Raw genomic sequence first — 9,934 nt, forward strand, 5'->3', positions numbered from 1 at the left:
CATACATATATACATTTCTATCAGCCGTCATATCTGAATCCACTCCTTTCCTAAGCATATCCTCTTTCACACTATCCATTCATACTTTCTTCAGTCTTCCTCTTCCTTTGTAGCCATCCAAATTCATTAACACTTTCGGGTTTATGTCCCCATTTCGTCGCATAACATATCCACACCACGCTAACCTTTTGCTTCTCAATTTAGTAACTGGACAAAAATATATTAATAGAAAAAAATGTATTGATGCTTGGTAAAGAGAAGCACAAACAATATTATAAACGATCTTAGAGTATGAGTAAAGTATTTGACAGGTTTTTAAAACCAAATAAAGAGGTTAATATTGACTGAGTGACCTGACTGGACATAGGACTTCGTAGAACTTTTAACTACTGATACTTAATTGCTTTAAGTGCACTGAACTTGGTTACTTAATACTTTAGACCGGTTCGAACGTTACACCTACATCTTTAGGGTCTTAAGAATGTAACGGTGCGTTTCCATTGTAAAAACTTAGTAACTCGATGACTGGGAATGTTTTTGGTGTACTGCCGGTGGTAACCAACGGTTAGATAGCAGTTCGGAATTCCTTAACCAGTAACTAAATCCTGCAAAAACTGCATAAATGTGGTTATGCAGTTTGTAAATTACCCACAAACATTTAAAACTTGACCTGAAGTGTTATGCTAAAATGAATCTTAACTATAAGTCTTAAAGGTTAAAATCGTTTGAAAGCTACGGTTGTTAAGACCTTTCAGATGTGAGAAAGGCTTCATTGCGAAACGCGATTGAGGTCATAGTATAAATAAGTTTGCAACTTGAATGAATCGAACTCGTGCTAAATGTAGAGTAAGTAACGAACAGAGAGTTTAATAAATATAAAAAAAATAGTTAACAATTCACAATAACATGGAAGACATGGCGCCTTTATAATTAACTAGCGTTCGCTCGCGACTCGTTAGAGTGGTATGGGCATGTTATGAGAAGGGATGAATCGCATGTAACAAGAAGGATGTTAGTTATGAATGTGGAGGGGTACATCGGTAGAGGTAGACCTAGAAAGAGATGGATGGATTGCGTGAAAGGTGACATGATCAAGAAGGGAGTGATGACTGAGATGACCGATGATAGAATGCTTTGGAGGACGAAAACCCGGTGCGCCGACCCTACGGGAGAAGGATAAGGCAGGGGAGATGATGTTCGCCCGCGACTCCGAGGACATAAAAAAACAGAAGTAAGTAGTCTGCGTAATCGTCTACATGTTGACTATCTCCTACATGTGACCTGAGGTAGGATCGTGGTCCTGCACTAGTTTATATTTTAATGAAAAAAAAGTCCATGGCAAATTTCATCAAGATCCGTGCAATTGTATTTGAAAATTGTACGAAATGTACAATTCAAATCAATTACAATTGTCAAAATTCGTATGCTTAAGTGACAACGAAAGTTTTACTATTGGCTGACAAGTAACCAAGTAACCTTGCTTCTTTGCTGCTATTGGCGACTGAAATGACAGATCGATCTGTTGAACTGGTGGGCTTCCATATACCACTCTACATGAAGTGCATAAAACTACTCCAGTGTTATATTATGTTCTGTCTGTAGATAGCTACACTATATCAATGCAACATCGAGCGACAATTCAGGCGCACAATAAAAAGGCTCGGCTGGTGGGAAGTGATCCGACTGTAACTCTTTATGTAGCCAAATAACTGTTATTCTAATATTTATATTACAGTCATTCTTTAAGGGTCAAGGTTGACCTTTGACGTAATAACGTCTTGTGAATCGAAGAACACACTCTTTTAGTGAGAACTACATAATGGGAAACAAAATAGTTTCTCGCTGTCTGTCCCTTTGTAGGCTTAGATCTTTGAAACTGCGCAACTGATTTTGATACAAACCATCATCATCATCATCAACATCATTATCTTCCCTGCCTTATCCTACTCCCGTAGGACGCACTGGGTTTTCGTCCTCCAAAGCACTCTATCATCCGTCATCTCAGTCATCACTCCCTTCTTGATCATGTCATCTTTACGCAATCCATCTCTTTCTAGGTCTACCTCTACCGATGTACCACATACATAACAATTGTAAATAGAAAAAAGGAACAGTCGCCCGCAAACTTTGATAGCGCAAAGGAACACCCGTTACGCCATTTTGACAGCGCGGAAAAAAAGTAGTCTATACTATGCCCGTCTATGTCAGCTACCCTTCAGTGTAAGTCTGGTCGAAATCGGCCCAGCTGTTTCGGAGATTACCCGGAAAAAACACGGCTTGCGGACAGACAGACAAAAAAAAAATGCTATTTCCGTTATCAACGCAAATTATCTTCCCGAAATCTGAAATGTTTCTTTTGATGTTATAAACAGACACTCCAATTTTATTACATGTACTAGCTGTTCCCGTGTGGCTTCATCCGCATGAAGTTATGAAAATTTTATTGTTTACATTTGTCAAATTACAAATGTCAATATGACATGACAGAATGACAACCTTACTTCCTTGATGTTGGCAGCAACTTATGGTCTCTTTCCCACATTAGGGTTTTTATCCAAAATATTTACCCCCTAAGTTTAATGGCGTGAAAATGAATAGCCTAAAGCGTGATGTAAGTGTAGGGATTTTTAAAAAAAGAACTATTCAAAAATATGCTGTAATTGCTGACATCTTAGGCCACAAAGAAGTGTGTGTTTACGCTTTACTATAATAGTATAGATAATAGAGATATACTGATAACTTTAGAAATAAATAATGCGATGTAAATAAACATAAATTAATATTTATAAAGTTAATTTAAAATACAACGTGTAAGACGCAAAGTGACGCAAATGGCTTACAGTCTAAGCAAAAGCCATCGGTATAGCAGTCAGTCTTACAAAAAGAATAAAAGCTTGTAAGGTTGCAAGTGGAACAAACCAAGTCTATACTAGGCCACGGAACAGATTTTCAGTGCAAAAAATATATTGCATTAACAGTAAAAGTCGCATCAAACCGACGGAATATTTAGTTTTGTTTTACGAGTTTTTATGCATCTAATTTTAGGTTATGTAAAATAAAGTGAATTTAAAAGAAATTGATATAATTATAACATTTAAATTATGCAGGTTTATGATCTGTTTTAATAATAATTTATGCAAAATGAAGATTAAAATTATGCGTATTTATTTTATATTCCTATTCACTCATTCATTCAAAATCTAAATCGAACTTTTGTTTCAATGTTTGTAAGAATCATTCATAATTACATTCGATAGATGGCGTTGTTTACAACAGATGGAATTTACTAGAACTGTTATCGATTTACGTAGAAAATGAAATTCGAATCCAAAAATAGTAAATTCAATTCAACTTGTCTGTAAGTTCCGGTAATTGTGAAGTCAAGTTATTTACTAAACACGATATTGTAGCTTTTGTAACGTTCTTGGGAATCAACTGCCCATAATAGTCGAAGAATTTAATTCCCTGCCCATTCATTATTAGACAGTCACAATGTCAAAAAACTTTTCCAAAGTAAAAATCTTACGACTTACTAAAAGAACATAATTCCCTTTCCATTTATGACCCAATATCATACAGAATCTATTATGCTATCTATACTAATATTATAAAGAGGAGAGATTTGTATTTTTGAATTTCTGTATGCATTGAAATAATTCAAAAACTACTGAAACGACTTCTAAAATTCTTTCACCATTAAAACGCTACGTTATCAAGGAGTAATAGGGTATACTTTTATTATTTTTTAATTTCACACAGACGAAGTCGCGAGCAACATCTAGTATACGTTTATTGACAAGCTTAGTGACATTTTAATAGGTAGGTAATAAACGTTTCCGACTGTGGAAACAATGGAGGGTCGGCAGAAGTGTCAATGAAGTGACAACATGAGGTAACCGTGTGGGATCCACTTTCACTCCATTGTCTATGGTCAGAGTACGGAAATTATCTTATCATATTAGTACGAGGAAACAAGCAATATGTAATATTTGCTGATGTAACTACTGTTAGGAATAAAATTAGTACCGTGCTATAGAATTGGCGCAACTCTAGATTATCGGCATAAACGGCACGTCACTAGCTGACAGCTGTCAATGTCACTAGAAGTATGGATAGATGGGCGCGTAACTTGAGTCTTGAGAAGCATTGCTCTGAGTTAAAAGCGACAGTATCAATTAAATAAGTTGTCTAATACTACGTACGAGGAATCGCTGAAAAATGGTAATGTATCTATACATATAATAAAATTGTAATGTCTGTTTGTAATATCAAAAGAAAAATTCCAGATATCGAGATGATGCTGATAGCAAAATCGCATTAATTCTGTCTGTCCGCAAACCGCGTTTGTTCCGGGTAATCTCTGACTTTCACTAAAGGGTCGCTGACATAGACATATTATAGGCTACTTTTTATCTTAATATTGCGTGAACGAAGTCGAGGGCAACAGCTAGTAGATTAATAAGATTTGAAAGCCCTAAAAATTCAGAGAGACGTACAATGTTCAAATTAAGGTTTAAAATCTTAAATACTATAAAATAATAGAAAGGTTTTTCGGTAATAAATCAAATATTTTCGTTAATTTTGTCCCATACGTATATAAGTTTGATGTAATTCGAATTTTACGTGGTATTAACTAAAACTTGTTTCGTGTAAAACCGGAGAATTTTATTAATATTACAAAAATATATAATTTTTCAACTTTGTCAACATAATTTAACAATTCTTCGTAAATTTCGTTGCAATAAATTACGATATTATTATTGCTTGTAGCAATAAGGCCGCCTTTGAGCACTTAAGTATATGTATTGTAATTTTTATACAAAAGAAATAAATCATACTAATATTATAAATGTGAAGGTTTAGATGGATGGATGTTTGTTAGAGTTTGTAGCCTAAACGGCTAAACGGATTTCGATGAAATTTGGTATAGATGTAGAGGATAGTCTGGAAGAACACATAGGCTATTCATTTTTCTTTTTTTAATTCTACGCGGGCGAAAGCTAGTAAATAAATAAATTATAGTATAAACAAGGTATTGATAAATGAGGCATTAAAGTCCTCATATTGTAATTTACATAAGAGACATAAGCGAAAATTTCCATCTACATAACATACAAGAATGTATTGCTATCTCAATTTTATGTAAGAGAAAGAAAGAGAAAAGAATATCTTTATAAAAAATCTCTCGCCAGTGTAAACACACGGTTACAAATTGCATAATGTTTGTATCAGTACTTTTCATTAATATTTAAGCCCTTTTTTATCTTAATTCCGGGAAATTGTTACGAAACAGAAAGTTGTCGTAAATTCTGTTTCCTACAAGCTTATAAAGAATTCTCTTCTAGTGATGTACTAGTGTGAATATCGATATTTATTTATTTAATGTCGATAAAATACAATAAACATGAATAAAACATTTAAAGATACCAGAGTAATATAGTTACTTTCATATAAGGAAAATTGCTGTAAATTCGCAAAATATTATATAGTGAAATTCAATTGGAATAAGAAATATGTAATGCCATTTATTTTCTATCGATTATGTCTGTTTTATAATAAGTTAGTGATTCCAGCTTTACACAGGTAAAATTGTTTAAAAAAAGGTGTGTTAATATTTCCTTTTTTTGTTGAATTCGACTACAGATGTTATTTTATTTAAATTATACACACGTGTATATTTTATCGATAAGTAAACCTAGTACATCCCTAGTTACAGGTTTCAAGTAAAAGTGAAATACGATGAAAAAGGTTTCCTAATGGAATTTATTAATTGCCCACGTAATATCACACGCACATTACATGCTCAGGGATGTGAACAGAATCTGTTTTTCTTAAAACATAAGGTTAGTAAGTAAGTAGTAAGTAAAGGTAGAGTTATTTATAAAACACCAGAAACTCCTTTTTTAAAAATATGAATTCAGTTTTATTTGAATTGGTTTTTATATTTCTTTTACACTAGCTATTGCTCGCGATTTCGTCTACGCGGAATTACAAATAAAAGATATAGCCTATGTTACTCACTGATAAGCTTTTAATGGTGAAAGAATTTTTAAAATCGCTCAGTAGTTTTTGAATTACTTCAATATATACAAAAATACAAATATTTCATCTTTATAATATTAGTATAGAATTTTATACTATAGAAGGCAGCTGGGCAGTTGCATCCTTCTTACACCTACGGCAGGAATAGGTCTATATTCGATTTGTATTCGTATGTTTGCTATCGACTAGGCCTTCATTCTTTCATTGATACATGCGTCAAAATTTAAAACCATATACAATTTACGAAATTCACATCGCTTTTTTGTTTACAAGTATAGAGTAATCAACAGCTAATTTACTTAGAATGAACTCTTTATATACTGATGTTATAAAGAGGAAAGATTTGTATTTTTGTATGTATTGCAATTACTCAAAAACTACTGGGCCATTTTAAAAATCCTTTCACCGTTAGAAAGGCAATTTATCTGTAAGTAACATAGGCTATACTTTTTATTATTTTTTTATTTTCACACAGACGAAGTTGCAAGCAACAGCTAGTAATATAAAAAGTTAGGGAGCGGCTTGAAATGAGAGTTGTTTTCTATTCACTAGAGATCTCGGAACAAGTTGACCACTTTCCTTTCATCTGGGATATTTCAGTTTATGGCAACACAGGTATTTGGCAATACTCAGTAGTCTCTGAGCCTATTCAATGCGAACGCTGAATCTTTTCTTTTAAATCCCCAGCACCAAAATTGCGTGCGTTGTTAAAAATTAATTTAAATACGTAATTTCTTGTATTACCTTGCCGATAACAGTGGTAGAGCCCGCTTTAACATCTTCGCACGACTGGGCCGGCTCGCCCGGTGCAATACCACGACCACACAGAAAATAGGCGTGAATTGGAAGCAATTCCGCGTTTCGTCTGACGAATGTGGTGCCGGAGGCCTAATTTTAGTTCCATTCCCTTTCCACCCTTGTCTTAAGAGGAATGAATGGGAAGGAAAAGTGGATTTGACGGCGGAGGAGATGCATCGCAAGGGGAACGTCCTTTTTATATGCGTCTCCTCCTCCGTCAATTAAAGGTAGGCAACGCATCTGCAATTGCGGATGTTTATGGGTAGCGGTCGCTTTCCATTTCGGTGGATTCAGGTGGCCGCATGCTCATTTGCCACCTTGTAATATAAAAAAAATCCTTGTTTATATCTTTGCAATTGCAATACCGAGGTAACGAAGATTTTGTACGTTCTGCAGTGTAAGCCCACGGTTACATTTAAAGCGTGGGTAACTACGAAAATGTAAGGAATTTTAATAGAAATATGAATTAAATGAAATGCTAGAAGGTTAGTTAGTGGGCGAACAATGGAACTTAGATATTTGAGTTTGTAGGTTTACACTGTAGGCAGATGACATATTTTGAGGAAAGATTAATTATCTATTACGTAATTATTGTTTATTACAACTAATTATACGCCCCGGCTCCACACAGGTCTAATGCTGATACGATTTTTTTTTATAATATAAGGTGGCAAACGACGAAGCGGCCACCTGAATCCACCGAAATGGAAAGCAACCGCTGCCCATAAACATCCGCAATTGCAGATGCGTTGCCTACCCTTAATTGACGGAGGAGGAGACGCACTTAAAGAAGACATTTCCCCTTCCTATGCGTCTCCTCCACCGTCAAAACCACTTTTCCTTCCCATCCTTTCCTCTAAAGAAAAGGGTGGTTAAAGGGAAAGGGACTAAAATTAGGTCTCCGGCACCACACTCATCAGACGAAACGCAGAATTGCTTCCACTTCACGCCTGCCTTCTGTGTGATCGTGGTATTACACCGAGCGAGACGACCTACAATGCGGAGATGTTAAAGTGGGCTCTACCACTGTTTATCTCTGTTCATAAAAATCAGTTTATTTACATTACATTACAAACCTCTAAAATTATCAGTAATTCTCTACTATATAGTATATACTTTCCATATCTATACTAATATAATAAAGCGTAAACACACACTACTTCGTTGCGTAAGATGTCAGCAATTACTGCATATTTTTGAATAATTCTTTCTTTAATAAAAAGCCCTACACTTACAACACATTTTAGGCTATATTTTCACGCTATTACTTAGGGGTTAAGTAAATTAGACAAAAACCTTCATGTTAACGTTAATCAAGTATTACCAATCGAAGTTAAATTCATATTAGAATTCGTACAGTTTTGAGATACGATTGTCACAGTCAACAAAACAAAGTATGTCACAGCCAGAGTTTGTCAACCTTTTGCTTGTCTCGCATACGTTTCTACATTTGTTTAATGTTGATAAGGGAATAAATGACTCATGTGTTTAAACTTAGTTGAAATGTAATTAAATCCTCATTGATACACTAGCTGTTCCCGTGCGACTTCATCCGCATAAAATTGTGAAAATTTTATTTTATTGTTGACATGTGTCTAATTATCAATTGCAAATGTCAAAATGACATAATGACAAACCATGGCAATGTTGCTTCCTTGATGTTGGTAGCAACTTATGGTCTTTTTCCCACATTAGGGTTTTTATTCAAAATATTTACCCCTAAGTTTAATGGCTGAAAATATATAGCCTAAAGCGTGACATAAGTGTAGGGCTTTTTATTGAAAAAAGAGTTATTCAAAAATATGCTGTAATTGCTGACATCTTAGGCAACAAAGAAGTGTGTGTTTACGCTTTTCGCACAACTGTTTAGTCTCGCTTCCTATAAGCTTAGAGGTGCGCACACTACTCGATATTTAGTTGTGCAACTAAACAGTTGACTGCGAAACAATTGACTATCGCACAACTGTTGTGCGATAGTTTAGTTGTGCCCACTCTTTTAGAAGAACAATCTGGTTTATCTTACTAATATTATAAATGCGAAAGTTTAGATGGATGTTTGTTAGAGATGGTAACCTAAATGTCTGAACGGATCTCGTAGATCGCGTAGGTGTAGACCGATAGACTTTTTTTTCCACGGACGGAGTCGCGGGCGAAAGCTAGTATTAAATAGTATAAATTCCATGTAACTATGAAATTAACAACTAGTACACCTGTTAAGATATATAAATAGAATAACTAGTCAACGAGAAATTCCAATGTCTATATTCGACATATCCAATTGCATTGCAACTAACACTATACTGTTAGGAACAAAATTAGTACCGTGCTATAGAATTGGCGCAACTCTAGATTATCGGCATAAACGTCACGTCCCTAGCTGACAGCTGTCAATGTCACTAGAAGTATAGATAGATTGGCGCGCATTCAGAGACTGGCGAGAAGTATTGCTCTGAGTTTAAAGCGACAGTATCAATTAAATAAGTTGTCTAATAATACAGTCTGACTTCAATTGTCGTTGTGTTCCTGTACATTAGTACAAATGATTGAAAAATAACAATAGTTTTTTTTTTATAACATAAGGTGGCAAACGAGCAAGCGGCCACTAGAATCCGCCGAAATGGCGAAGCGACCGCTGCCTATAGACATCCGCAATTGCAGATGCGTTGCCTACCCTTATTCGACGGAGGAGGAGACGCACATAAAGAGGATATTTCCCCTTCCTATGTATCTTCTCCACCGTCAAATCCACTTCCCCTCCCCAACCTCTCCTTACAAGAAAAGGATGGTAAAGAGAAAGGGACTTAAATTAGGCCTCCGGCACCACACTCATCAGACGAAACACGGAATTGCTTCCATTTCACGCCTGTCTTCTGTGTGGTCGTGGTATTAAACCGGGTGTGGCGACCCATTCATGCTAAGATGTTAAAGCGGGCACTACCACTGTTAAAAGTATGGATGAATGGGGTTTTATCTGAGTGTCTTACTTAAGGACTGTTTTAGTCCCTTTTCCCTTTACTTATAAGAAAGCGTGAGAAGGGGAAGTAGATTATACGGAGGAAAGGCGCATTAAAAAGAAAATATCATGTTTCTAAGC

General features: G+C 35.4%; 1 protein-coding gene across 1 annotated transcript in view; it reads right to left on the reverse strand.

Annotated features, from left to right (window-relative positions):
* LOC106102799 (rhophilin-2) overlaps nucleotides 1-9,934 on the reverse strand; it is a 48,220-nt gene that overhangs the window by 37,418 nt on the left and 868 nt on the right. The window lies entirely within an intron of this gene.

This window comes from Papilio polytes, unplaced genomic scaffold (assembly GCF_000836215.1).
Source record: "Papilio polytes unplaced genomic scaffold, Ppol_1.0 DF823901.1, whole genome shotgun sequence".
Lineage (NCBI taxonomy): Eukaryota > Metazoa > Arthropoda > Insecta > Lepidoptera > Papilionidae > Papilio > Papilio polytes.